The 26,767-nt window shown below is 50.4% G+C and overlaps 20 non-coding genes and 5 pseudogenes across 20 annotated transcripts; all 25 read left to right on the top strand.

The window, feature by feature from the left end:
- The first annotated feature begins 249 nt into the window (after positions 1 to 249).
- On the top strand, positions 250 to 366 carry LOC139618786 (U5 spliceosomal RNA). The gene has a single exon (XR_011689797.1). It is a non-coding gene; the product is annotated as a U5 spliceosomal RNA (small nuclear RNA).
- Positions 367 to 6,114: 5,748 nt separating this feature from the next.
- LOC139619836 (U2 spliceosomal RNA) lies at positions 6,115 to 6,289 on the top strand (annotated as a pseudogene).
- Positions 6,290 to 6,688: 399 nt separating this feature from the next.
- Positions 6,689 to 6,803, top strand: LOC139619180 (U5 spliceosomal RNA). The gene has a single exon (XR_011690182.1). It is a non-coding gene; the product is annotated as a U5 spliceosomal RNA (small nuclear RNA).
- A 164-nt stretch (positions 6,804 to 6,967) lies between these two features.
- On the top strand, positions 6,968 to 7,046 carry LOC139618770 (U2 spliceosomal RNA; annotated as a pseudogene).
- Positions 7,047 to 12,057: 5,011 nt separating this feature from the next.
- On the top strand, positions 12,058 to 12,269 carry LOC139619819 (U2 spliceosomal RNA; annotated as a pseudogene).
- A 387-nt stretch (positions 12,270 to 12,656) lies between these two features.
- On the top strand, positions 12,657 to 12,771 carry LOC139619179 (U5 spliceosomal RNA). The gene has a single exon (XR_011690181.1). It is a non-coding gene; the product is annotated as a U5 spliceosomal RNA (small nuclear RNA).
- Positions 12,772 to 12,935: 164 nt separating this feature from the next.
- On the top strand, positions 12,936 to 13,127 carry LOC139619520 (U2 spliceosomal RNA). Its single transcript, XR_011690513.1, has one exon. It is a non-coding gene; the product is annotated as a U2 spliceosomal RNA (small nuclear RNA).
- A 395-nt stretch (positions 13,128 to 13,522) lies between these two features.
- Positions 13,523 to 13,637, top strand: LOC139619178 (U5 spliceosomal RNA). Its single transcript, XR_011690180.1, has one exon. It is a non-coding gene; the product is annotated as a U5 spliceosomal RNA (small nuclear RNA).
- Positions 13,638 to 13,801: 164 nt separating this feature from the next.
- LOC139619243 (U2 spliceosomal RNA) lies at positions 13,802 to 13,993 on the top strand. Its single transcript, XR_011690246.1, has one exon. It is a non-coding gene; the product is annotated as a U2 spliceosomal RNA (small nuclear RNA).
- Positions 13,994 to 14,396: 403 nt separating this feature from the next.
- Positions 14,397 to 14,511, top strand: LOC139619177 (U5 spliceosomal RNA). Its single transcript, XR_011690179.1, has one exon. It is a non-coding gene; the product is annotated as a U5 spliceosomal RNA (small nuclear RNA).
- Positions 14,512 to 14,675: 164 nt separating this feature from the next.
- On the top strand, positions 14,676 to 14,867 carry LOC139619519 (U2 spliceosomal RNA). The gene has a single exon (XR_011690512.1). It is a non-coding gene; the product is annotated as a U2 spliceosomal RNA (small nuclear RNA).
- Positions 14,868 to 15,262: 395 nt separating this feature from the next.
- On the top strand, positions 15,263 to 15,377 carry LOC139619176 (U5 spliceosomal RNA). The gene has a single exon (XR_011690178.1). It is a non-coding gene; the product is annotated as a U5 spliceosomal RNA (small nuclear RNA).
- A 164-nt stretch (positions 15,378 to 15,541) lies between these two features.
- On the top strand, positions 15,542 to 15,733 carry LOC139619608 (U2 spliceosomal RNA). The gene has a single exon (XR_011690600.1). It is a non-coding gene; the product is annotated as a U2 spliceosomal RNA (small nuclear RNA).
- Positions 15,734 to 16,140: 407 nt separating this feature from the next.
- LOC139619175 (U5 spliceosomal RNA) lies at positions 16,141 to 16,255 on the top strand. Its single transcript, XR_011690177.1, has one exon. It is a non-coding gene; the product is annotated as a U5 spliceosomal RNA (small nuclear RNA).
- A 164-nt stretch (positions 16,256 to 16,419) lies between these two features.
- LOC139619518 (U2 spliceosomal RNA) lies at positions 16,420 to 16,611 on the top strand. The gene has a single exon (XR_011690511.1). It is a non-coding gene; the product is annotated as a U2 spliceosomal RNA (small nuclear RNA).
- Positions 16,612 to 17,006: 395 nt separating this feature from the next.
- LOC139619174 (U5 spliceosomal RNA) lies at positions 17,007 to 17,121 on the top strand. The gene has a single exon (XR_011690176.1). It is a non-coding gene; the product is annotated as a U5 spliceosomal RNA (small nuclear RNA).
- A 164-nt stretch (positions 17,122 to 17,285) lies between these two features.
- On the top strand, positions 17,286 to 17,477 carry LOC139619230 (U2 spliceosomal RNA). The gene has a single exon (XR_011690232.1). It is a non-coding gene; the product is annotated as a U2 spliceosomal RNA (small nuclear RNA).
- A 387-nt stretch (positions 17,478 to 17,864) lies between these two features.
- LOC139619171 (U5 spliceosomal RNA) lies at positions 17,865 to 17,979 on the top strand. The gene has a single exon (XR_011690174.1). It is a non-coding gene; the product is annotated as a U5 spliceosomal RNA (small nuclear RNA).
- A 164-nt stretch (positions 17,980 to 18,143) lies between these two features.
- Positions 18,144 to 18,222, top strand: LOC139618769 (U2 spliceosomal RNA; annotated as a pseudogene).
- A 4,998-nt stretch (positions 18,223 to 23,220) lies between these two features.
- Positions 23,221 to 23,463, top strand: LOC139618717 (U2 spliceosomal RNA; annotated as a pseudogene).
- Positions 23,464 to 23,850: 387 nt separating this feature from the next.
- LOC139619170 (U5 spliceosomal RNA) lies at positions 23,851 to 23,965 on the top strand. The gene has a single exon (XR_011690173.1). It is a non-coding gene; the product is annotated as a U5 spliceosomal RNA (small nuclear RNA).
- Positions 23,966 to 24,129: 164 nt separating this feature from the next.
- Positions 24,130 to 24,321, top strand: LOC139619219 (U2 spliceosomal RNA). The gene has a single exon (XR_011690219.1). It is a non-coding gene; the product is annotated as a U2 spliceosomal RNA (small nuclear RNA).
- Positions 24,322 to 24,716: 395 nt separating this feature from the next.
- LOC139619169 (U5 spliceosomal RNA) lies at positions 24,717 to 24,831 on the top strand. The gene has a single exon (XR_011690172.1). It is a non-coding gene; the product is annotated as a U5 spliceosomal RNA (small nuclear RNA).
- A 164-nt stretch (positions 24,832 to 24,995) lies between these two features.
- On the top strand, positions 24,996 to 25,187 carry LOC139619517 (U2 spliceosomal RNA). Its single transcript, XR_011690510.1, has one exon. It is a non-coding gene; the product is annotated as a U2 spliceosomal RNA (small nuclear RNA).
- Positions 25,188 to 25,594: 407 nt separating this feature from the next.
- LOC139619168 (U5 spliceosomal RNA) lies at positions 25,595 to 25,709 on the top strand. The gene has a single exon (XR_011690171.1). It is a non-coding gene; the product is annotated as a U5 spliceosomal RNA (small nuclear RNA).
- Positions 25,710 to 26,767: the final 1,058 nt, after the last annotated feature.

The raw sequence follows: 26,767 nt of genomic DNA, 5'->3' as shown, positions 1-26,767 counted from the left end.
GCTAGCCTCCAATCAACCCCGCATTTTCCCTGTATTTTGGTCCCCGGGGGCCTGCAAGCGCCTGATAACTTGAGAAATTTGTGGGGATTGCATGTTGAGGCCCAGACACTTTTCTCCACAGCCCGATTGGCTAGAGCCCGTGACAACATGGGGAGGGGGCGGGGATTTGGCAAGCTAAGAGAAGGCTACCGTGAGGGCGGTGACTGGGACCAATGGGGTCCTCGGCCGCTCTTGAGGAGAGGCCTGTACTGACTCTGGTTTCTCTTCATCACGCACAAGTCTTTCGCCTTTTACTAAAGACTTCCGTGGAGAGGAACACCAATGAGTTTAAGCTATTTTTGGCAGGCTCTGCTGTATGGCTGAGCCCTTTGAGTTTGTGAAAAGTCAAACAGCTGTCGAGGTCAGGAATGGGGAGGTGGGCGGAGGTGGTGAAAAGCAGCCATTGCTCCGCTCATGTCAAAAGCAGCCAACCGCGACCAGCGAGATTTGTGCCAAGAGCCTGGCTGGAACGCCAGACACTTTGGGCCCATCGCTTCTCGGCCTTTTGGCTAAGACTGCGGTCGCCTCCTTTTGATGGTTAAATTCTTGCCTGTTGTGGCTCTGAGTTAAACCAGCTCTTGGGAGGAAATTGTCTACATTCCTTGTTTAAAGTTGTGCAACTTTTCTGTAGTTGCATATCTTAAACAAATAGGAATTCATTGGCCCAGAGAATCTCTTACCTGCGCTCTGCCGGATTCAACACCTTGTCCAGGCCAAAACTTGAAAAGGTAAGTACGTTTTTAGATTTTTTTCCTTTTTATATTTTTAATTGTATTTACTTATTTATTGTTCATTGTTTTTTTGTCCATTGTAAGTTTTTTACTGATTTTAGATCCTTTTAGCTTGTGGTGCCTCCACCATGTCGGCCACCCATGCCAACATGCGGAGGCACCACAGCGTCCGTTTTAAGTTTAAAGAAAAGGATGGAAAGCTCCTGGAGATGTCAAGGCTAGATTTCTCCAGGAAGTTAATCCAACAGGCTTTGAAATTCACAGCAAACGATTTGAATTGTATTTTGACCCTACCATTAAATAAAGGTTTCTGATGTAAGCTTCCAGTCTGCGGCTATCTTGAGAGAATTTTGGACAAGATTTGAGTCTGTGAAACCCCAGTTTTCTGCATTTGTTGTTGAAAAACTGACTGATAATGCATTGAAAACAGTCATTGTCAGAATGTTTAATGAGACAGTGAATGCAGAAGACATTTGTATATGGCTGGGGAGATACTGCACTGTTAAAGGCCAGGCTACCAAAGTGAGAGATGAGGACGGCATCTGGAATTGCGCTTGGAGGGTCCCCATTCAACAATGGCAGGACCCCCAGGGCTTCCAAGGCCTGAAACATCTGCCGTCAATGATAGTTCTGGGTGAAAACAGGGGCTACATCCACTACCAAGGTCAGCCCAAGCTCTGCCGCAAGTGCGGTGAGCATGGGCACCTGGTAGAAGCGTGCACAAAAACCTTTTGCGGAAAGTGTAGAGAAATTGGGCACACTTTTGAGGAGTGCACCAATGGCAGGAAGTGCAACCTTTGTGGAGAAACAAATCATCTCTTCAGAGCTTGCCCCAAATCGTTTGCCAACAAACTAAAGGCAGCAAAAGCCAATGAACAAAATGGAGGACAAAAAGAAAAAGAGCAGGTTGAAGAGGCTGGGCAGGAAAATTCAAATCTCCCGCCAGATACTGTGATTGGAGAGGAGGGATCATGTGAGGCGGGAGAGGGGGAGGGGCCTGCAACAGCCCCATCAATGGAGAGTGGAGAGGAGGATGGGGAGATGCAGGAAGTGGGCGGAGCTAGTTCAGAAATGGAAGATTTTCAACCACCTGAAAATAGTGAGGATGCCCCCCTCCCCGATGCCCAGCAAACAAAGAGACTTGCATCGGAATTGTCCTCTGAGTCTCCTGTAGCCTCAGAGAAGAGGGGAAGAGTTGGGACTCTCTCAGACAGTTCATCTGTGGAGGAGCCCAGAGTCTTCCCCTCCAATTCACCAAATGAAGTCTCTTTCCTGACAGTAGCTCTACAATCAACCCCTAAGGACTCCAAGCTAAATGCAGCCTTGCGTCAAAGGCCAACCCCCAGAGTCCGACGGGGGAATGGAGCTCAACTCCCTCCTTCATCACCTGTTGAAGTGAAGGAGGAGCCCCGTTCACAAGAAATAGTCTAACTGCCTTTTTTTTTAAAAAAAAAAAGATATTTTAGCATCTTAAACCTCTATTTAGTGTTTTTAAAATTTCATACCTGTTGTTTTTAATCATACTCATGACACTCACCTTCTCAACCATCAATGTGAGAAGTGTGAAGTCGAGAGTTAGAGCCCAGAGTGTTTTATCCTTTCTTAATTCTACAAAGTCAGATGTGTTTTTAATGCAGGAATGTGGCATACCGTTTTTAAAACACTACCGACAGTGGGAGGAGATGTGGCCACAGACATCGATATGGAGCGGATCAAACCAAAATAAGAACGATGGAGTGGCCATTTTAATAAAAAACCCTCAGGTTCTGGTGAAGGGTAGCACTGTGGTGAGAGACGGTAGGGCACTTTTAGCACACTTGACCTTTATGGGACAGGATTTTAACCTTCTCAATATTTATGGCTTTAACGACAAAAATGACAGGTATGACCTTTTAGAAGACCTGCAGTCCCACATGCTAGGGAGAGTGCCATTAGTTTTAGGAGGTGATTTTAACTGTATTTTAAGTCGAAAAGATAGAAAAAGAACAGGGGAAGATTTTAAAATTGACAAAACATCGGTTTTATTACAGGGCATATGCAGGGATTTTAAACTACAAGACTGTTTTAAAACCATGCATCCCAGAGAGGAGGGCTTCACCTGGTTCAGTGGTGATGGCACCAGAGCCTCTCGCATAGATTTTATTTTCACACGGGACTGCCCGCCGACCGATGCTAGATTGACCCCTGTTTTCTTTTCTGACCACCTGATGCTCTCCTGCACCCTTTCACTCTCTTCAGGTGTGACTTTTGGAAGTGGTCTGTGGAAACTCAACTGCTCCCTGCTTGAAGATCAACATCTAGTTCAGCAGTACAGGGAGCAGTACCGAGAGTGGCAGACCCTTCAAGACATGTACGATACACGAGCACACTGGTGGGAGATGGTGAAGGGAAAGACCCAGACTTTTTTCAGACAGGCAGGCAAAAAAAGAAAGGGCAAGGAGAACAGACGCATGATGGGACTGCAGAAGCGACTACAGCGCTATTTTAACCTCAACCAAAATGGAATGGATTTTAATGAAGAAATTAGAGAAATCAAATCAGAGATGTCGGTTTTAGCTGAAATTAAAAGCAAGGGTGTCATTTTAAGGAGCAGGGAACGGGAAATAGAGGAGGGTGAGAAGTGCACCAGGTATTTTTTTAAGAAAATTGTTAGTAAAGGGGGGACCATTTTAAAACTAAAAAAGGAAAACGGGTGCATAACAGAGAATATCGAAGAAATTAAACAGATTGTGGAAAATTTTTACGTAGAATTGTATAAAGAAAAGCCCATTAGAATAGACACCATGAATGAAGTTTTAAAATCCATCGATAAAAAAGTAAAAGACAGTGTGCTTTTAACCCAAGATTTTACCATTCTAGAGTTAAATAAATGTTTGTCAAGTTTTAAAAAAGGGAAGTCCCCAGGACAGGATGGACTTCCCTTGGAATTTTATTTGACCTTTTGGGACATTTTAGCACCTGATTTGATCGATGTTTTTAAAGACTTTGAGCACCTAGACCGACTTCCTGACAGTTTTAGAGTAGGGATAGTGACTCTACTGCACAAAAACAAAGACAAGACCGACCTGATGAACTGGAGACCTATCGCACTTTTAAACCTTGATTGTAAACTTTTTAGCAAACTTTTAGCCTCACGTATGTCCTTGTTTTTAAAGGGGGTGATTCACCCGGATCAAGGCTGTGCCATCCCAGGGAGGAAGATCACCGACAGCCTGGTACTGATCCGAGACACCATCTGTTACGCGAGAGACAGAAACATCCGGCTAGTAGTCCTAAATTTAGATTTTGAGAAAGCCTTCGATCGGGTCTCGCACCAGTACCTTTTCAAGGTACTGCAAAAAATGGGGTTCCCAGAAAGGTTTCTAGCTTGGGTGGGATTGCTGTATCGGGACATTACCAGCAAATTTGTGATTAACGGGCATTTGACAAAAGCAGTCGATATTAACTGCGGTGTCCGTCAGGGTTGTCCGTTATCTGCCCTCCTATACATAACATGTATAGAACCGCTGGCACAGATCTTGAGAAGGGATCAACGAATCAATGGGTTGGGAGTACCGGGGAGCGGGGGACTGGACACCAAGTGTATTTTATACATGGACGACGTGAACATTTTATGCACCGACCTTTTATCCGTCAACAGGACGCTGGACTTGACTGACTGGTTTGGACAGGCTTCTGGGTCAAAGTTGAACAAAAACAAGACCCAAGCCCAATTTTATGGACCGTGGACAGCGACTGAGATGACAGGACTCCCTTTGACTGTGACCCAGACTGACCAAAAAATACTGGGGATCAAATTTGACAGGGAGGGAGAAGGAACAACAAATTGGCCAGACGTGGTAGGGAAAGTAAAACAAAGACTAGGATATTGGGGACTTAGAGGACTGACTATTGAAGGAAAGGTTTTAATCATCAAAGCGGTGATTTTACCTTTGCTTTTACTCATCAGTTCTGTTTTTATCCCACCTAGGAGAGTGCTTTTAGATCTGGAGCGAGCCATCTTTTATTTCCTGTGGGGCTCCAAGTGGGAGAGACTGAGGAGGGAGGTCATGAAAAGGCCAAAAGAGAAAGGAGGAAAAGGAGTGCCTGACCTGTACTTGTTTTTAGGAAGCCGATACACCGCACTACACCTCAAACAAGCCACAGACCCATCCGGAAACCCCAAAACTACAGCCATGACACGTTTCTGGATGGGATCGTACCTCAGACGATTGAAGTTTTTACCTACAGATCTTAAAGTACCCGTGTCTTTTAGCCTGCCACCAGCCTATGCTTTTATCCTGACGTTTTTAAAGCATTTTAAACTGGAGCAGGAGGAGCTGCATATTTTAACCAACCACCGTTCTCTGATCTCTGTTGTGCAGGAGCAGGAGCCAGTGAGTCCAGTGCGCGGGCTCGCATTTGGCGAGCCCTCAACAGTTTGGCGCAACGTGAACCATTCCGCTCTTCCAAACAGACTCCGGGACCTGTCATGGATGGTGGCTCATGAGATTCTCCCAGTCAGGTCCGTCATGCACTCCCGGGGCATGTCAACACGCTCAACCTGCCCCCGACCCGGTTGTGGCGCGCCAGAGTCGGTGAGGCATTTGCTCTGGGAGTGCAGCGCTGCCGTAGACCAGTGGGCAATGGCCGGCTCCTTGCAATTCCCGTACTTGCCAGCAAGGGAGGTCCTTACAGCACAACTGGTGCTGTATGGGGTGAGCCAAAAAACACTGAAGAAAGATGACTTTGCCCAGATGTGGCTCACCCTAGCCGCCATCAAAGACGCCATATGGACCTCCAGAAACTTGCTGGTAAGGAAGCACATGCAGATCCCCCCCGTGGCTGTGATCCGGATGGCTGTAGGCGGCAGGCCTAGGACACAGCCACAAAGAAGCATCGCCTCTGTGCCCATTCGGACGAAGGAGCCGGAGCCACACATGAAAAGGTCAAAGCAGCGGCGGCCTGGCTCTCCGGGTGAGGCAGGTGGGAAGGAGCAACAGGGTGAGGATCTCCTCTGAGCACCACGACAGGATCCCGAGAGACCAAATGTTTGGGGGAGCGGAATGAGTGACCCTGGGTAGGGACTCACCCTGCTCCTGCACAAAATTAGAAAGAAGAGAAGTTTTAAACCAATGCACTCCCTTTTTAAAGATTTGGGACACTCCATGGTTTTCATTTGTGAGATGGATTTTATGTTTGACAACATGTAAAACCCCTTGAAATATTTGTTTTTAATGTTTTAAAAAAAAACAACAAACAAACAATGGTTTTACAACTATTTATCATATTGTTGTGATTATAATGTACCCTTTGTATCTCAAGATGTAAACCTTCTTTGAAAAAACTTGAAATGAGTGTCAATAAATCTTTTCGAAAGAAAAAATCTGTTCTTATCAGTTTAATATCTGATATGTCCTCTACCCGAGGACAAACATATTAAACGGATTTTTAGAACTGGGAGCTGAAAAAGGGGCTTGCTCCGTTCACTCCACACATCGACCTGGCATTGCAGTGCCGCCGGGAACGGTGCACCCTTCTCTGGCCGTGTGGAAAAGCAAGCAAGCAAGCAAGCAAGCAAGCAAACAATGATGCAAACGTACAGTTTCAAATGCCCCTCTGGCAGTGGCTGGAGGAAGGTGAGTCAACCTGCCCCACAGCTGATATCCCTCACGCGCCCTGGAAGGGCTGCTAGCCTCCAATCAACCCCGCATTTTCCCTGTATTTTGGTCCCCGGGGGCCTGCAAGCGCCTGATAACTTGAGAAATTTGTGGGGATTGCATGTTGAGGCCCAGACACTTTTCTCCACAGCCCGATTGGCTAGAGCCCGTGACAACATGGGGAGGGGGCGGGGATTTGGCAAGCTAAGAGAAGGCTACCGTGAGGGCGGTGACTGGGACCAATGGGGTCCTCGGCCGCTCTTGAGGAGAGGCCTGTACTGACTCTGGTTTCTCTTCATCACGCACAAGTCTTTCGCCTTTTACTAAAGACTTCCGTGGAGAGGAACACCAATGAGTTTAAGCTATTTTTGGCAGGCTCTGCCGTATGGCTGAGCCCTTTGAGTTTGTGAAAAGTCAAACAGCTGTCGAGGTCAGGAATGGGGAGGTGGGCGGAGGTGGTGAAAAGCAGCCATTGCTCCGCTCATGTCAAAAGCAGCCAACCGCGACCAGCGAGATTTGTGCCAAGAGCCTGGCTGGAACGCCAGACACTTTGGGCCCATCGCTTCTCGGCCTTTTGGCTAAGATCAAGTGTAGTATTCGTGGAGAGATTTTTCTTTTTTGATCTGGGCGACACTTCTATGGAAGCGATGGCCAGTATGGCCTCTCCTGTGCAGGTTATCCCTAAGGTTGGGTTGAGGTTCACGCTTCGTTTCCAGGCAATCGTGACAGAAGAAGATGCTGTTTCAAGATCGTGGTTCTGCAAGAGGGTCATCATGGGCCAGCTTCTTTTGACGGTGGAGGATGTCTTGTGCATTCAATGGAACCAACAGGAAAAAGCTTTTGATGTCACCCTGAGGAATGAGGAGGTGTACAGAAAGGTGTCTGAAAATTGTTCGGCTGGAGCTGGGGTAAGGCCCCTTGCCTGCTACAAGATTTTGAGTTTGGACAGACCTAATTTCAGGCAGATCACAGTTCACATGTTTAACCCGTTTGTGACTGATCTTGCCTTGGCTGATTTCCTGGGCCGGTATGGAGAAGTGGTGTCAGCAGCAAGATATGTTAATGATCCAATGGGGTTTTGGACTGGCAGACGGCAGTTCCAGGTGTTGCTCAAGCCTGAGCCAGAAGGGCCTGGTGGTCTCAGACATCCACCCGCCTTTTTTAGTCTCGGTGGGGACCGTGGCTATTTGTTCTATTCGAGGCAACCGTCTTTCTGTCGGCAGTGTAGGCAGTCTGGCCACACGGAGGCAGGATGCACTGGGGTCTGCTGCCGTTTCTGTGGTCAGGGGGGACACGAGGCTAAAGACTGCACTGCACTGAAGGCCTGTCATGGATGTGGTGGACTTGATCACCTCTATCGGAGCTGTCCTGGCCGTAGGAGAACCTTTGCAGAAGTAGCTGGGGCCACTGGAGGGCAGGGTAAGGCTCAAGACTTTGGAGGGACTTTCGTGCCAATGGGCAATACGTCAATTGATCCACAGCAAGCGGATCAGCTTCCAGGCCCTTCTGGGAGTAGAGTGGACTCTGTATCCAAGGTGCAGGGACTTGCCAGTGTTGCTGGAGAAGTCAGTGTGGACCAGGTGCCCTCGGGGATTACGGACACGGTCCCCACTGGTGCCGCTCCCACCGAGCCAAAGCAAGGAGCACGAAGAGGTTTGAAGGTGTTGGAGGAGGGTCTCTCGATTGAAAAGGGGGAGTGTGAGCAGGTGGTGAAGAGTAAAAGGTCAAAGAGGGAGAGGGAGGGAGAGGGGAGGGGGCAGGCCGCAGAGGTGGGGGTTGATGTGGGTAGGGCTGATGGAATACAACGGGGGGGGAAACGGTTAGAGGAGGGGCCCGGGGGCGGGATGCAATAGATACAGGTCAGGGGTTGGAGCATGTCTCAGGGGTTTTGGGTGAGGAGCCACCAGCTGGGTTGGAGCTTGATTTTGAGCTTTCTCCCGGTTTGCTCCTATTGTCGTCTCCTTTGAGTGAGGACGCATACGAGGGACCAAAAAGGCCTTCATCCTCACCAAATGCTGTTCCCTTTTCCTGGGCGGACCAGATGGATAGTGAAGGAGATGATCTGTATTCACAGTAGGGGGGGGGACTGTTTTGTTTTCTTTTTGTTTTTGTTTGAGTGTAAGCATCTGTAATTTAAAATGTTCTCCTTTGATGTTCTTTCTCTGAATGTGAGGGGAATGAGGAACACTGTTAAAAGAAGGATCGTTTTCGAATTTGTTAGCTCTTTGCGTGTAGCTTTTTGTTTGTTGCAGGAAGTCCACTTACGGGATATGGGGGATGTTGGGTGTTTTAGAAGGGAATGGACCAGAGGGGACTCAGTCTGGAGCATAGGGGGTGTTCACTCTACAGGAGTTGGGATTTTGTTTGGTTTTAAGGAGATTAAAGTGGAGGGTGTTTTTGTTATTGTCCAGGGGAGAATAATGGGTGCGGACATCTCCTGGGGAACAAACACGCTGAGAATCATTGTGGTCTATGGACCACAATCCTCAGCAGAGCGGAAAGAAATGTTTGGGATGCTGGAGCCGCACCTTGTCACCAACAGGCAGGTCATCATAGGGGGTGATTTTAATGTAGAGTTAGGAAAGGGGGGTGATGCCAGCGACCTGTACATTTCTAATCTTTTGAATAGTTTTGGTTTGGTCGATGGGGCGAGGGTGGTCAGGCCACTCATGGATGGTCCCACTTGGCGTAATTCGCAGGGGATCTTTAAGCGTTTAGATTATGTATTTTTTGTTAAGACCTTGAAGTTGGTTGCAGGAAGGGTGCTCCCGGTTTGCTTTTCGGATCATGATGGTTTGCTGTTTACGGTGAGTTTGGATTTGCCAGTCTTCGGGCCTGGGTTTTGGCGCTTAAATATTAGTGTGCTGGAGGAGGACTTGTTTAGTCAACAGTTTCTTTGGTTTTTTAAGGGTCTTATGGGACTCAAACCGCTGTGCCAGGGGTTGTTAGAGTGGTGGGAGGTGGCTAAGGAGAGGATGAAGATATTTTGTTTAAGTTATTGTCAGAGAAAGGCTGGAATGGCAAAGAGGGAGGTGGTCCATCTCCAGCACCGCCTTGAACTCGAGTATGCTAGGGGTAACTGTAAAGGTGCTGTAGACCATCAAGTTTGCGCATCCTTGAAAGCAAGTCTGAGACATATTTTTGAGGGTAGGGCCCGCGCATACCTGGTGCGGTCACGTCTGCAGTTCATTGAACAGTCAGAGACATGTTCGGCTGCTTTTTTTGGCTCCATACGGGCTGATAGGGCGAAGCAGCTGGTGTCAGGAGTTAGGAATAAACAGGGCAGGGTTGTGGTGGACACCTGCGAGATGGTGTGTGTCGCTACAGATCATTTCCGTGATGTTTTCACGGAGCGAGCGGTAGACATAGGAGGGGGAGGGGTGTTCCTGGATTTGCTGAACCAGCAGGTGCCAGGGAACATAGTGCGGGCTTTGGAGGCCCCACTGACCCTCAAAGAGCTTGAAGGTGCTCTCTGTAGGATGAACAGGCGCAAGGTGCCAGGCATTGATGGGTTGCCGGTAGAGTTCTATGTTAAGTTTTGGGACATACTTGGGCCAGTATTGTTGGAGGTGTTGACTGAGGTGCTCTGTACGGGGAAAATGGGGAGGTCTATGGCGACTGGAGTTATCTCCCTTCTGTTTAAGAAAGGGGATCGCGCTGATATGGATAACTGGCGACCGCTGTCCATGCTGTGCGTAGACTATAAGCTCCTGGCTAAGGTTCTGGCAGACCGGTTAAGCGTGGCCCTGCCACATGTGGTCCATGTGGACCAGACATGTGCAGTGCCAGGGCGCTCAGTAAGATGGAACCTGCAACTCTTACGGGATGCTGTGGCTTGGGCTGAGGATAGGCATCTGCCGCTTATGCTGGTCGGTCTTGATCAAGCAAAGGCCTTTGACAGAGTACATTGGGGTTTTATGTTTAGTGTACTGGAAAGGCTAGGTTTCGGTCAGGTTTTTGTAGGGTGGCTGCGCACATTGTATAGGGGTGCGGGGAGCAGGGTTTTGGTTAATGGGCACCTGGGGGAGGCTTTTAGTTTGTACTCTGGGGTGAGACAGGGTTGCCCGCTCTCACCGCTGCTCTATGTGCTTTACATGGAGCCATTGGCAGCTGCCATTCGGGCTGATCCTGGAGTGAGAGGTTTTTTTGTGCCTGGCAGTGGGGGTCTGCGAGTCAAGCTGTCTCAGTATGCTGATGACACTACATTGCTGCTGGACAGGGATGAGTGCCTTATCCGTTCATTGCAGATTTTTAGTGACTTCAGCCGGGTGGCTGGATCAAGCCTTAATTGTGCAAAGTCCTCGGTTAAGTTCTTTGGGAGGTGGAGAGAAAGGACGGATGTACCAGGGGGTCTGTCTCTCTGCTCTGGGCCTCTGAAGGTCCTAGGGGTAAGTTTTGAGTCGCCTCATGGTGCCACAGTGAACTGGACGAGGCGTCTGGAGGCGGTCCAGAGGAAGATTTCTCTCTGGAAGAGTAGGTGCCTGACGTTTGTAGGGAAGGTACTTGTTCTCAAGGTGGATGTTTTGCCTTCTCTCCTGTACCTGGCTTACATATATCCACTACCAGTCAGTATGAGGAGGCCTCTCATGCGTCACGTATTCGGTTTTATTTGGGGGGGGAGATATGAGTATGTTGCGAGGGCCCGCATGTTGGCAGGGGTTGAGGAAGGGGGGAGAGATGTGCCACATCTGCCACTGAAGTTGGACTGCATTTTCGTTTCTTTTATGTGTAGGGAATTAGCTGGCCCAGTGGTTCACCCCTCTGGCTATTTTTTGCGCCTCTTTTTTGCCTACCAAGCAAGGCAGCTTTTGGTTTGGGACAACTTGGCTCCCCGGGTAGAGCAGCAACCATGGCACTACCGCCATGCAGCCAGGTGGCTGCGGGCGCACCCGGAGGCTTCTGCACCAGCCCTGCAACTTAATCACAGGGCCCTCTACAAAGAGGTTAAGCAAAGGGTCATTGCACCTCCGGTCCCAGGAATATTGCCAAGTGTTTGGAGGGGGATTCAGCCTCATGGGCTTGATAATGGCCTTAAGGACCTGAACTGGTTGTGCCTCCATAAGTGTTTGCCAGTACAAGACATCATGTACCGGCATGGGTTGGCAAGGTCTCCGGTGTGTCCTAGGATTGGGTGCTCGGTAGAGGAGACAATTAGGCATGTAATGTGGGACTGTCCCTTTTCTAGGGTAGTATGGGAAAGGGTGGAGCTGTGGCTACGGAAGGGAGTCTTTGGGTTCCAACTATCATGGGAAATGGTTGAGAGGGGGGTGGGAACAGGACTGGGTTGGGCAAAATTAGCTGTTTGGCTAGTAATTAGCATGGTAAAGAGAGGCTTGTGGGTGGCTAGACAGGACCTAATTAAGAACAACAGATGCAGTAGAGTGGATGGGGTGGTGAGCAGAGTAAAAGCAGACTTGAAGAGGAGAATTGAGAGGGACATCCTGAAGTGGGGAATGCATGCTGCTTTAGAGAGGTGGAAGGGGGGTTTTGGTCTGTGGGATTGAAATAGGGGGGGGGGGGGGGGGTAGGATGTTTAAGGTAAACTTTTGTTTGGCTTGGTTTGTTTTGTTTGAACAAAATGGATGGAGTGGGTCAATTGTGTTTTGGATTTTTGGACCTCATATGTAAACTGTTTTCTTTGTTTTGTGACATTTGTTTTGGAGTGAGGAACTGAAATAAAAAAAAAAAAAAAAAAAAAAAAAAAAATCTGTTCTTATCAGTTTAATATCTGATATGTCCTCTACCCGAGGACAAAGATATTAAACGGATTTTTAGAACTGGGAGCTGAAAAAGGGGCTTGCTCCGTTCACTCCACGCATCGACCCGGCATTGCAGTGCCGCCGGGAACGGTGCACCCTTCTCTGGCCGTGTGGAAAAGCAAGCAAGCAAGCAAGCAATGACGCAAACGTACAGTTTCAAATGCCCCTCTGGCAGTGGCTGGAGGAAGGTGAGTCAACCTGCCCCACAGCTGATATCCCTCACGCGCCCTGGAAGGGCTGCTAGCCTCCAATCAACCCCGCATTTTCCCTGTATTTTGGTCCCCGGGGGCCTGCAAGCGCCTGATAACTTGAGAAATTTGTGGGGATTGCATGTTGAGGCCCAGACACTTTTCTCCACAGCCCGATTGGCTAGAGCCCGTGACAACATGGGGAGGGGGCGGGGATTTGGCAAGCTAAGAGAAGGCTACCGTGAGGGCGGTGACTGGGACCAATGGGGTCCTCGGCCGCTCTTGAGGAGAGGCCTGTACTGACTCTGGTTTCTCTTCATCACGCACAAGTCTTTCGCCTTTTACTAAAGACTTCCGTGGAGAGGAACACCAATGAGTTTAAGCTATTTTTGGCAGGCTCTGCCGTATGGCTGAGCCCTTTGAGTTTGTGAAAAGTCAAACAGCTGTCGAGGTCAGGAATGGGGAGGTGGGCGGAGGTGGTGAAAAGCAGCCATTGCTCCGCTCATGTCAAAAGCAGCCAACCGCGACCAGCGAGATTTGTGCCAAGAGCCTGGCTGGAACGCCAGACACTTTGGGCCCATCGCTTCTCGGCCTTTTGGCTAAGATCAAGTGTAGTATCTGTTCTTATCAGTTTAATATCTGATATGTCCTCTACCCGAGGACAAACATATTAAACGGATTTTTAGAACTGGGAGCTGAAAAAGGGGCTTGCTCCGTTCACTCCACGCATCGACCTGGCATTGCAGTGCCGCCGGGAACGGTGCACCCTTCTCTGGCCGTGTGGAAAAGCAAGCAAGCAAACAAGCAAGCAAACAATGACGCAAACGTACAGTTTCAAATGCCCCTCTGGCAGTGGCTGGAGGAAGGTGAGTCAACCTGCCCCACAGCTGATATCCCTCACGCGCCCTGGAAGGGCTGCTAGCCTCCAATCAACCCCGCATTTTCCCTGTATTTTGGTCCCCGGGGGCCTGCAAGCGCCTGATAACTTGAGAAATTTGTGGGGATTGCATGTTGAGGCCCAGACACTTTTCTCCACAGCCCGATTGGCTAGAGCCCGTGACAACATGGGGAGGGGGCGGGGATTTGGCAAGCTAAGAGAAGGCTACCGTGAGGGCGGTGACTGGGACCAATGGGGTCCTCGGCCGCTCTTGAGGAGAGGCCTGTACTGACTCTGGTTTCTCTTCATCACGCACAAGTCTTTCGCCTTTTACTAAAGACTTCCGTGGAGAGGAACACCAATGAGTTTAAGCTATTTTTGGCAGGCTCTGCCGTATGGCTGAGCCCTTTGAGTTTGTGAAAAGTCAAACAGCTGTCGAGGTCAGGAATGGGGAGGTGGGCGGAGGTGGTGAAAAGCAGCCATTGCTCCGCTCATGTCAAAAGCAGCCAACCGCGACCAGCGAGATTTGTGCCAAGAGCCTGGCTGGAACGCCAGACACTTTGGGCCCATCGCTTCTCGGCCTTTTGGCTAAGATCAAGTGTAGTATCTGTTCTTATCAGTTTAATATCTGATATGTCCTCTACCCGAGGACAAACATATTAAACGGATTTTTAGAACTGGGAGCTGAAAAAGGGGCTTGCCCCGTTCACTCCACGCATCGACCTGGCATTGCAGTGCCGCCGGGAACGGTGCACCCTTCTCTGGCCGTGTGGAAAAGCAAGCAAGCAAGCAAGCAAGCAAGCAAGCAAACAATGACGCAAACGTACAGTTTCAAATGCCCCTCTGGCAGTGGCTGGAGGAAGGTGAGTCAACCTGCCCCACAGCTGATATCCCTCACGCGCCCTGGAAGGGCTGCTAGCCTCCAATCAACCCCGCATTTTCCCTGTATTTTGGTCCCCGGGGGCCTGCAAGCGCCTGATAACTTGAGAAATTTGTGGGGATTGCATGTTGAGGCCCAGACACTTTTCTCCACAGCCCGATTGGCTAGAGCCCGTGACAACATGGGGAGGGGGCGGGGATTTGGCAAGCTAAGAGAAGGCTACCGTGAGGGCGGTGACTGGGACCAATGGGGTCCTCGGCCGCTCTTGAGGAGAGGCCTGTACTGACTCTGGTTTCTCTTCATCACGCACAAGTCTTTCGCCTTTTACTAAAGACTTCCGTGGAGAGGAACACCAATGAGTTTAAGCTATTTTTGGCAGGCTCTGCCGTATGGCTGAGCCCTTTGAGTTTGTGAAAAGTCAAACAGCTGTCGAGGTCAGGAATGGGGAGGTGGGCGGAGGTGGTGAAAAGCAGCCATTGCTCCGCTCATGTCAAAAGCAGCCAACCGCGACCAGCGAGATTTGTGCCAAGAGCCTGGCTGGAACGCCAGACACTTTGGGCCCATCGCTTCTCGGCCTTTTGGCTAAGATCAAGTGTAGTATCTGTTCTTATCAGTTTAATATCTGATATGTCCTCTACCCGAGGACAAACATATTAAACGGATTTTTAGAACTGGGAGCTGAAAAAGGGGCTTGCTCCGTTCACTCCACGCATCGACCTGGCATTGCAGTGCCGCCGGGAACGGTGCACCCTTCTCTGGCCGTGTGGAAAAGCAAGCAAGCAAGCAAGCAAGCAAACAATGACGCAAACGTACAGTTTCAAATGCCCCTCTGGCAGTGGCTGGAGGAAGGTGAGTCAACCTGCCCCACAGCTGATATCCCTCACGCGCCCTGGAAGGGCTGCTAGCCTCCAATCAACCCCGCATTTTCCCTGTATTTTGGTCCCCGGGGGCCTGCAAGCGCCTGATAACTTGAGAAATTTGTGGGGATTGCATGTTGAGGCCCAGACACTTTTCTCCACAGCCCGATTGGCTAGAGCCCGTGACAACATGGGGAGGGGGCGGGGATTTGGCAAGCTAAGAGAAGGCTACCGTGAGGGCGGTGACTGGGACCAATGGGGTCCTCGGCCGCTCTTGAGGAGAGGCCTGTACTGACTCTGGTTTCTCTTCATCACGCACAAGTCTTTCGCCTTTTACTAAAGACTTCCGTGGAGAGGAACACCAATGAGTTTAAGCTATTTTTGGCAGGCTCTGCCGTATGGCTGAGCCCTTTGAGTTTGTGAAAAGTCAAACAGCTGTCGAGGTCAGGAATGGGGAGGTGGGCGGAGGTGGTGAAAAGCAGCCATTGCTCCGCTCATGTCAAAAGCAGCCAACCGCGACCAGCGAGATTTGTGCCAAGAGCCTGGCTGGAACGCCAGACACTTTGGGCCCATCGCTTCTCGGCCTTTTGGCTAAGATCAAGTGTAATATCTGTTCTTATCAGTTTAATATCTGATATGTCCTCTACCTGAGGACAAACATATTAAACGGATTTTTAGAACTGGGAGCTGAAAAAGGGGCTTGCTCCGTTCACTCCACGCATCGACCTGGCATTGCAGTGCCGCCGGGAACGGTGCACCCTTCTCTGGCCGTGTGGGCAAGCAAGCAAGCAAGCAAGCAAGCAAGCAAGCAAGCAAACAATGACGCAAACGTACAGTTTCAAATGCCCCTCTGGCAGTGGCTGGAGGAAGGTGAGTCAACCTGCCCCACAGCTGATATCCCTCACGTGCCCTGGAAGGGCTGCTAGCCTCCAATCAACCCCGCATTTTCCCTGTATTTTGGTCCCCGGGGGCCTGCAAGCGCCTGATAACTTGAGAAATTTGTGGGGATTGCATGTTGAGGCCCAGACACTTTTCTCCACAGCCCGATTGGCTAGAGCCCGTGACAACATGGGGAGGGGGCGGGGATTTGGCAAGCTAAGAGAAGGCTACCGTGAGGGCGGTGACTGGGACCAATGGGGTCCTCGGCCGCTCTTGAGGAGAGGCCTGTACTGACTCTGGTTTCTCTTCATCACGCACAAGTCTTTCGCCTTTTACTAAAGACTTCCGTGGAGAGGAACACCAATGAGTTTAAGCTATTTTTGGCAGGCTCTGCCGTATGGCTGAGCCCTTTGAGTTTGTGAAAAGTCAAACAGCTGTCGAGGTCAGGAATGGGGAGGTGGGCGGAGGTGGTGAAAAGCAGCCATTGCTCCGCTCATGTCAAAAGCAGCCAACCGCGACCAGCGAGATTTGTGCCAAGAGCCTGGCTGGAACGCCAGACACTTTGGGCCCATCGCTTCTCGGCCTTTTGGCTAAGATCAAGTGTAGTATCTGTTCTTATCAGTTTAATATCTGATATGTCCTCTACCCGAGGACAAACATATTAAACGGATTTTTAGAACTGGGAGCTGAAAAAGGGGCTTGCTCCGTTCACTCCACGCATCGACCTGGCATTGCAGTGCCGCCGGGAACGGTGCACCCTTCTCTGGCCGTGTGGAAAAGCAAGCAAGCAAGCAAGCAAGCAAACAATGACGCAAACGTACAGTTTCAAATGCCCCTCTGGCAGTGGCTGGAGGAAGGTGAGTCAACCTGCCCCACAGCTGATATCCCTCACGCGCCCTGGAAGGGCTGCTAGCCTCCAATCAACCCCGCATTTTCCCTGTATTTTGGTCCCCGGGGGCCTGCAAGCGCCTGATAACTTGAGAAATTTGTGGGGATTGCATGTTGAGGCCCAGACACTTTTCTCCACAGCCCGATTGGCTAGAGCCCGTGACAACATGGGGAGGGGGCGGGGATTTGGCAAGCTAAGAGAAGGCTACCGTGAGGGCGGTGACTGGGACCAATGGGGTCCTCGGCCGCTCTTGAGGAGAGGCCTGTACTGACTCTGGTTTCTCTTCATCACGCACAAGTCTTTCGCCTTTTACTAAAGACTTCCGTGGAGAGGAACACCAATGAGTTTAAGCTATTTTTGGCAGGCTCTGCCGTATGGCTGAGCCCTTTGAGTTTGTGAAAAGTCAAACAGCTGTCGAGGTCAGGAATGGGGAGGTGGGCGGAGGTGGTGAAAAGCAGCCATTGCTCCGCTCATGTCAAAAGCAGCCAACCGCGACCAGCGAGATTTGTGCCAAGAGCCTGGCTGGAACGCCAGACACTTTGGGCCCATCGCTTCTCGGCCTTTTGGCTAAGATCAAGTGTAGTATCTGTTCTTATCAGTTTAATATCTGATATGTCCTCTACCCGAGGACAAACATATTAAACGGATTTTTAGAACTGGGAGCTGAAAAAGGGGCTTGCCCCGTTCACTCCACGCATCGACCTGGCATTGCAGTGCCGCCGGGAACGGTGCACCCTTCTCTGGCCGTGTGGAAAAGCAAGCAAGCAAGCAAGCAATGACGCAAACGTACAGTTTCAAATGCCCCTCTGGCAGTGGCTGGAGGAAGGTGAGTCAACCTGCCCCACAGCTGATATCCCTCACGCGCCCTGGAAGGGCTGCTAGCCTCCAATCAACCCCGCATTTTCCCTGTATTTTGGTCCCCGGGGGCCTGCAAGCGCCTGATAACTTGAGAAATTTGTGGGGATTGCATGTTGAGGCCCAGACACTTTTCTCCACAGCCCGATTGGCTAGAGCCCGTGACAACATGGGGAGGGGGCGGGGATTTGGCAAGCTAAGAGAAGGCTACCGTGAGGGCGGTGACTGGGACCAATGGGGTCCTCGGCCGCTCTTGAGGAGAGGCCTGTACTGACTCTGGTTTCTCTTCATCACGCACAAGTCTTTCGCCTTTTACTAAAGACTTCCGTGGAGAGGAACACCAATGAGTTTAAGCTATTTTTGGCAGGCTCTGCCGTATGGCTGAGCCCTTTGAGTTTGTGAAAAGTCAAACAGCTGTCGAGGTCAGGAATGGGGAGGTGGGCGGAGGTGGTGAAAAGCAGCCATTGCTCCGCTCATGTCAAAAGCAGCCAACCGCGACCAGCGAGATTTGTGCCAAGAGCCTGGCTGGAACGCCAGACACTTTGGGCCCATCGCTTCTCGGCCTTTTGGCTAAGATCAAGTGTAGTATTCGTGGAGAGATTTTTCTTTTTTGATCTGGGCGACACTTCTATGGAAGCGATGGCCAGTATGGCCTCTCCTGTGCAGGTTATCCCTAAGGTTGGGTTGAGGTTCACGCTTCGTTTCCAGGCAATCGTGACAGAAGAAGATGCTGTTTCAAGATCGTGGTTCTGCAAGAGGGTCATCATGGGCCAGCTTCTTTTGACGGTGGAGGATGTCTTGTGCATTCAATGGAACCAACAGGAAAAAGCTTTTGATGTCACCCTGAGGAATGAGGAGGTGTACAGAAAGGTGTCTGAAAATTGTTCGGCTGGAGCTGGGGTAAGGCCCCTTGCCTGCTACAAGATTTTGAGTTTGGACAGACCTAATTTCAGGCAGATCACAGTTCACATGTTTAACCCGTTTGTGACTGATCTTGCCTTGGCTGATTTCCTGGGCCGGTATGGAGAAGTGGTGTCAGCAGCAAGATATGTTAATGATCCAATGGGGTTTTGGACTGGCAGACGGCAGTTCCAGGTGTTGCTCAAGCCTGAGCCAGAAGGGCCTGGTGGTCTCAGACATCCACCCGCCTTTTTTAGTCTCGGTGGGGACCGTGGCTATTTGTTCTATTCGAGGCAACCGTCTTTCTGTCGGCAGTGTAGGCAGTCTGGCCACACGGAGGCAGGATGCACTGGGGTCTGCTGCCGTTTCTGTGGTCAGGGGGGACACGAGGCTAAAGACTGCACTGCACTGAAGGCCTGTCATGGATGTGGTGGACTTGATCACCTCTATCGGAGCTGTCCTGGCCGTAGGAGAACCTTTGCAGAAGTAGCTGGGGCCACTGGAGGGCAGGGTAAGGCTCAAGACTTTGGAGGGACTTTCGTGCCAATGGGCAATACGTCAATTGATCCACAGCAAGCGGATCAGCTTCCAGGCCCTTCTGGGAGTAGAGTGGACTCTGTATCCAAGGTGCAGGGACTTGCCAGTGTTGCTGGAGAAGTCAGTGTGGACCAGGTGCCCTCGGGGATTACGGACGCGGTCCCCACTGGTGCCGCTCCCACCGAGCCAAAGCAAGGAGCACGAAGAGGTTTGAAGGTGTTGGAGGAGGGTCTCTCGATTGAAAAGGGGGAGTGTGAGCAGGTGGTGAAGAGTAAAAGGTCAAAGAGGGAGAGGGAGGGAGAGGGGAGGGGGCAGGCCGCAGAGGTGGGGGTTGATGTGGGTAGGGCTGATGGAATACAACAGGGGGGGGAAACGGTTAGAGGAGGGGCCCGGGGGCGGGATGCAATAGATACAGGTCAGGGGTTGGAGCATGTCTCAGGGGTTTTGGGTGAGGAGCCACCAGCTGGGTTGGAGCTTGATTTTGAGCTTTCTCCCGGTTTGCTCCTATTGTCGTCTCCTTTGAGTGAGGACGCATACGAGGGACCAAAAAGGCCTTCATCCTCACCAAATGCTGTTCCCTTTTCCTGGGCGGACCAGATGGATAGTGAAGGAGATGATCTGTATTCACAGTAGGGGGGGGGACTGTTTTGTTTTCTTTTTGTTTTTGTTTGAGTGTAAGCATCTGTAATTTAAAATGTTCTCCTTTGATGTTCTTTCTCTGAATGTGAGGGGAATGAGGAACACTGTTAAAAGAAGGATCGTTTTCGAATTTGTTAGCTCTTTGCGTGTAGCTTTTTGTTTGTTGCAGGAAGTCCACTTACGGGATATGGGGGATGTTGGGTGTTTTAGAAGGGAATGGACCAGAGGGGACTCAGTCTGGAGCATAGGGGGTGTTCACTCTACAGGAGTTGGGATTTTGTTTGGTTTTAAGGAGATTAAAGTGGAGGGTGTTTTTGTTATTGTCCAGGGGAGAATAATGGGTGCGGACATCTCCTGGGGAACAAACACGCTGAGAATCATTGTGGTCTATGGACCACAATCCTCAGCAGAGCGGAAAGAAATGTTTGGGATGCTGGAGCCGCACCTTGTCACCAACAGGCAGGTCATCATAGGGGGTGATTTTAATGTAGAGTTAGGAAAGGGGGGTGATGCCAGCGACCTGTACATTTCTAATCTTTTGAATAGTTTTGGTTTGGTCGATGGGGCGAGGGTGGTCAGGCCACTCATGGATGGTCCCACTTGGCGTAATTCGCAGGGGATCTTTAAGCGTTTAGATTATGTATTTTTTGTTAAGACCTTGAAGTTGGTTGCAGGAAGGGTGCTCCCGGTTTGCTTTTCGGATCATGATGGTTTGCTGTTTACGGTGAGTTTGGATTTGCCAGTCTTCGGGCCTGGGTTTTGGCGCTTAAATATTAGTGTGCTGGAGGAGGACTTGTTTAGTCAACAGTTTCTTTGGTTTTTTAAGGGTCTTATGGGACTCAAACCGCTGTGCCAGGGGTTGTTAGAGTGGTGGGAGGTGGCTAAGGAGAGGATGAAGATATTTTGTTTAAGTTATTGTCAGAGAAAGGCTGGAATGGCAAAGAGGGAGGTGGTCCATCTCCAGCACCGCCTTGAACTCGAGTATGCTAGGGGTAACTGTAAAGGTGCTGTAGACCATCAAGTTTGCGCATCCTTGAAAGCAAGTCTGAGACATATTTTTGAGGGTAGGGCCCGCGCATACCTGGTGCGGTCACGTCTGCAGTTCATTGAACAGTCAGAGACATGTTCGGCTGCTTTTTTTGGCTCCATACGGGCTGATAGGGCGAAGCAGCTGGTGTCAGGAGTTAGGAATAAACAGGGCAGGGTTGTGGTGGACACCTGCGAGATGGTGTGTGTCGCTACAGATCATTTCCGTGATGTTTTCACGGAGCGAGCGGTAGACATAGGAGGGGGAGGGGTGTTCCTGGATTTGCTGAACCAGCAGGTGCCAGGGAACATAGTGCGGGCTTTGGAGGCCCCACTGACCCTCAAAGAGCTTGAAGGTGCTCTCTGTAGGATGAACAGGCGCAAGGTGCCAGGCATTGATGGGTTGCCGGTAGAGTTCTATGTTAAGTTTTGGGACATACTTGGGCCAGTATTGTTGGAGGTGTTGACTGAGGTGCTCTGTACGGGGAAAATGGGGAGGTCTATGGCGACTGGAGTTATCTCCCTTCTGTTTAAGAAAGGGGATCGCGCTGATATGGATAACTGGCGACCGCTGTCCATGCTGTGCGTAGACTATAAGCTCCTGGCTAAGGTTCTGGCAGACCGGTTAAGCGTGGCCCTGCCACATGTGGTCCATGTGGACCAGACATGTGCAGTGCCAGGGCGCTCAGTAAGATGGAACCTGCAACTCTTACGGGATGCTGTGGCTTGGGCTGAGGATAGGCATCTGCCGCTTATGCTGGTCGGTCTTGATCAAGCAAAGGCCTTTGACAGAGTACATTGGGGTTTTATGTTTAGTGTACTGGAAAGGCTAGGTTTCGGTCAGGTTTTTGTAGGGTGGCTGCGCACATTGTATAGGGGTGCGGGGAGCAGGGTTTTGGTTAATGGGCACCTGGGGGAGGCTTTTAGTTTGTACTCTGGGGTGAGACAGGGTTGCCCGCTCTCACCGCTGCTCTATGTGCTTTACATGGAGCCATTGGCAGCTGCCATTCGGGCTGATCCTGGAGTGAGAGGTTTTTTTGTGCCTGGCAGTGGGGGTCTGCGAGTCAAGCTGTCTCAGTATGCTGATGACACTACATTGCTGCTGGACAGGGATGAGTGCCTTATCCGTTCATTGCAGATTTTTAGTGACTTCAGCCGGGTGGCTGGATCAAGCCTTAATTGTGCAAAGTCCTCGGTTAAGTTCTTTGGGAGGTGGAGAGAAAGGACGGATGTACCAGGGGGTCTGTCTCTCTGCTCTGGGCCTCTGAAGGTCCTAGGGGTAAGTTTTGAGTCGCCTCATGGTGCCACAGTGAACTGGACGAGGCGTCTGGAGGCGGTCCAGAGGAAGATTTCTCTCTGGAAGAGTAGGTGCCTGACGTTTGTAGGGAAGGTACTTGTTCTCAAGGTGGATGTTTTGCCTTCTCTCCTGTACCTGGCTTACATATATCCACTACCAGTCAGTATGAGGAGGCCTCTCATGCGTCACGTATTTGGTTTTATTTGGGGGGGGAGATATGAGTATGTTGCGAGGGCCCGCATGTTGGCAGGGGTTGAGGAAGGGGGGAGAGATGTGCCACATCTGCCACTGAAGTTGGACTGCATTTTCGTTTCTTTTATGTGTAGGGAATTAGCTGGCCCAGTGGTTCACCCCTCTGGCTATTTTTTGCGCCTCTTTTTTGCCTACCAAGCAAGGCAGCTTTTGGTTTGGGACAACTTGGCTCCCCGGGTAGAGCAGCAACCATGGCACTACCGCCATGCAGCCAGGTGGCTGCGGGCGCACCCGGAGGCTTCTGCACCAGCCCTGCAACTTAATCACAGGGCCCTCTACAAAGAGGTTAAGCAAAGGGTCATTGCACCTCCGGTCCCAGGAATATTGCCAAGTGTTTGGAGGGGGATTCAGCCTCATGGGCTTGATAATGGCCTTAAGGACCTGAACTGGTTGTGCCTCCATAAGTGTTTGCCAGTACAAGACATCATGTACCGGCATGGGTTGGCAAGGTCTCCGGTGTGTCCTAGGATTGGGTGCTCGGTAGAGGAGACAATTAGGCATGTAATGTGGGACTGTCCCTTTTCTAGGGTAGTATGGGAAAGGGTGGAGCTGTGGCTACGGAAGGGAGTCTTTGGGTTCCAACTATCATGGGAAATGGTTGAGAGGGGGGTGGGAACAGGACTGGGTTGGGCAAAATTAGCTGTTTGGCTAGTAATTAGCATGGTAAAGAGAGGCTTGTGGGTGGCTAGACAGGACCTAATTAAGAACAACAGATGCAGTAGAGTGGATGGGGTGGTGAGCAGAGTAAAAGCAGACTTGAAGAGGAGAATTGAGAGGGACATCCTGAAGTGGGGAATGCATGCTGCTTTAGAGAGGTGGAAGGGGGGTTTTGGTCTGTGGGATTGAAATAGGGGGGGGGGGGGGGGGTAGGATGTTTAAGGTAAACTTTTGTTTGGCTTGGTTTGTTTTGTTTGAACAAAATGGATGGAGTGGGTCAATTGTGTTTTGGATTTTTGGACCTCATATGTAAACTGTTTTCTTTGTTTTGTGACATTTGTTTTGGAGTGAGGAACTGAAATAAAAAAAAAAAAAAAAAAAAAAAAAAAAAAAAAAAAAAAATAAAAATCTGTTCTTATCAGTTTAATATCTGATATGTCCTCTACCCGAGGACAAACATATTAAATGGATTTTTAGAACTGGGAGCTGAAAAAGGGGCTTGCTCCGTTCACTCCACGCATCGACCTGGCATTGCAGTGCCGCCGGGAACGGTGCACCCTTCTCTGGCCGTGTGGAAAAGCAAGCAAGCAAGCAAACAATGACGCAAACGTACAGTTTCAAATGCCCCTCTGGCAGTGGCTGGAGGAAGGTGAGTCAACCTGCCCCACAGCTGATATCCCTCACGCGCCCTGGAAGGGCTGCTAGCCTCCAATCAACCCCGCATTTTCCCTGTATTTTGGTCCCCGGGGGCCTGCAAGCGCCTGATAACTTGAGAAATTTGTGGGGATTGCATGTTGAGGCCCAGACACTTTTCTCCACAGCCCGATTGGCTAGAGCCCGTGACAACATGGGGAGGGGGCGGGGATTTGGCAAGCTAAGAGAAGGCTACCGTGAGGGCGGTGACTGGGACCAATGGGGTCCTCGGCCGCTCTTGAGGAGAGGCCTGTACTGACTCTGGTTTCTCTTCATCACGCACAAGTCTTTCGCCTTTTACTAAAGACTTCCGTGGAGAGGAACACCAATGAGTTTAAGCTATTTTTGGCAGGCTCTGCCGTATGGCTGAGCCCTTTGAGTTTGTGAAAAGTCAAACAGCTGTCGAGGTCAGGAATGGGGAGGTGGGCGGAGGTGGTGAAAAGCAGCCATTGCTCCGCTCATGTCAAAAGCAGCCAACCGCGACCAGCGAGATTTGTGCCAAGAGCCTGGCTGGAACACCAGACACTTTGGGCCCATCGCTTCTCGGCCTTTTGGCTAAGATCAAGTGTAGTATCTGTTCTTATCAGTTTAATATCTGATATGTCCTCTACCCGAGGACAAACATATTAAACGGATTTTTAGAACTGGGAGCTGAAAAAGGGGCTTGCCCCGTTCACTCCACGCATCGACCTGGCATTGCAGTGCCGCCGGGAACGGTGCACCCTTCTCTGGCCGTGTGGAAAAGCAAGCAAGCAAGCAAGCAAGCAAACAATGACGCAAACGTACAGTTTCAAATGCCCCTCTGGCAGTGGCTGGAGGAAGGTGAGTCAACCTGCCCCACAGCTGATATCCCTCACGCGCCCTGGAAGGGCTGCTAGCCTCCAATCAACCCCGCATTTTCCCTGTATTTTGGTCCCCGGGGGCCTGCAAGCGCCTGATAACTTGAGAAATTTGTGGGGATTGCATGTTGAGGCCCAGACACTTTTCTCCACAGCCCGATTGGCTAGAGCCCGTGACAACATGGGGAGGGGGCGGGGATTTGGCAAGCTAAGAGAAGGCTACCGTGAGGGCGGTGACTGGGACCAATGGGGTCCTCGGCCGCTCTTGAGGAGAGGCCTGTACTGACTCTGGTTTCTCTTCATCACGCACAAGTCTTTCGCCTTTTACTAAAGACTTCCGTGGAGAGGAACACCAATGAGTTTAAGCTATTTTTGGCAGGCTCTGCCGTATGGCTGAGCCCTTTGAGTTTGTGAAAAGTCAAACAGCTGTCGAGGTCAGGAATGGGGAGGTGGGCGGAGGTGGTGAAAAGCAGCCATTGCTCCGCTCATGTCAAAAGCAGCCAACCGCGACCAGCGAGATTTGTGCCAAGAGCCTGGCTGGAACGCCAGACACTTTGGGCCCATCGCTTCTCGGCCTTTTGGCTAAGATCAAGTGTAGTATCTGTTCTTATCAGTTTAATATCTGATATGTCCTCTACCCGAGGACAAACATATTAAACGGATTTTTAGAACTGGGAGCTGAAAAAGGGGCTTGCTCCGTTCACTCCACGCATCGACCTGGCATTGCAGTGCCGCCGGGAACGGTGCACCCTTCTCTGGCCGTGTGGAAAAGCAAGCAAGCAAGCAAGCAAGCAAGCAAGCAAGCAAACAATGACGCAAACGTACAGTTTCAAATGCCCCTCTGGCAGTGGCTGGAGGAAGGTGAGTCAACCTGCCCCACAGCTGATATCCCTCACGCGCCCTGGAAGGGCTGCTAGCCTCCAATCAACCCCGCATTTTCCCTGTATTTTGGTCCCCGGGGGCCTGCAAGCGCCTGATAACTTGAGAAATTTGTGGGGATTGCATGTTGAGGCCCAGACACTTTTCTCCACAGCCCGATTGGCTAGAGCCCGTGACAACATGGGGAGGGGGCGGGGATTTGGCAAGCTAAGAGAAGGCTACCGTGAGGGCGGTGACTGGGACCAATGGGGTCCTCGGCCGCTCTTGAGGAGAGGCCTGTACTGACTCTGGTTTCTCTTCATCACGCACAAGTCTTTCGCCTTTTACTAAAGACTTCCGTGGAGAGGAACACCAATGAGTTTAAGCTATTTTTGGCAGGCTCTGCCGTATGGCTGAGCCCTTTGAGTTTGTGAAAAGTCAAACAGCTGTCGAGGTCAGGAATGGGGAGGTGGGCGGAGGTGGTGAAAAGCAGCCATTGCTCCGCTCATGTCAAAAGCAGCCAACCGCGACCAGCGAGATTTGTGCCAAGAGCCTGGCTGGAACGCCAGACACTTTGGGCCCATCGCTTCTCGGCCTTTTGGCTAAGACTGCGGTCGCCTCCTTTTGATGGTTAAATTCTTGCCTGTTGTGGCTCTGAGTTAAACCAGCTCTTGGGAGGAAATTGTCTACATTCCTTGTTTAAAGTTGTGCAACTTTTCTGTAGTTGCATATCTTAAACAAATAGGAATTCATTGGCCCAGAGAATCTCTTACCTGCGCTCTGCCGGATTCAACACCTTGTCCAGGCCAAAACTTGAAAAGGTAAGTACGTTTTTAGATTTTTTTCCTTTTTATATTTTTAATTGTATTTACTTATTTATTGTTCATTGTTTTTTTGTCCATTGTAAGTTTTTTACTGATTTTAGATCCTTTTAGCTTGTGGTGCCTCCACCATGTCGGCCACCCATGCCAACATGCGGAGGCACCACAGCGTCCGTTTTAAGTTTAAAGAAAAGGATGGAAAGCTCCTGGAGATGTCAAGGCTAGATTTCTCCAGGAAGTTAATCCAACAGGCTTTGAAATTCACAGCAAACGATTTGAATTGTATTTTGACCCTACCATTAAATAAAGGTTTCTGATGTAAGCTTCCAGTCTGCGGCTATCTTGAGAGAATTTTGGACAAGATTTGAGTCTGTGAAACCCCAGTTTTCTGCATTTGTTGTTGAAAAACTGACTGATAATGCATTGAAAACAGTCATTGTCAGAATGTTTAATGAGACAGTGAATGCAGAAGACATTTGTATATGGCTGGGGAGATACTGCACTGTTAAAGGCCAGGCTACCAAAGTGAGAGATGAGGACGGCATCTGGAATTGCGCTTGGAGGGTCCCCATTCAACAATGGCAGGACCCCCAGGGCTTCCAAGGCCTGAAACATCTGCCGTCAATGATAGTTCTGGGTGAAAACAGGGGCTACA

The sequence above is a fragment of the Trachinotus anak genome, unplaced genomic scaffold, assembly GCF_046630095.1.
Source record: "Trachinotus anak isolate AG129_WGS33_773 ecotype Australia unplaced genomic scaffold, CSIRO_AGI_Tana_v1 ptg000003l, whole genome shotgun sequence".
Lineage (NCBI taxonomy): Eukaryota > Metazoa > Chordata > Actinopteri > Carangiformes > Carangidae > Trachinotus > Trachinotus anak.
Note: the sequence above shows the minus strand (reverse complement) of the source record. Positions and strands in the feature narration are given on the sequence as shown.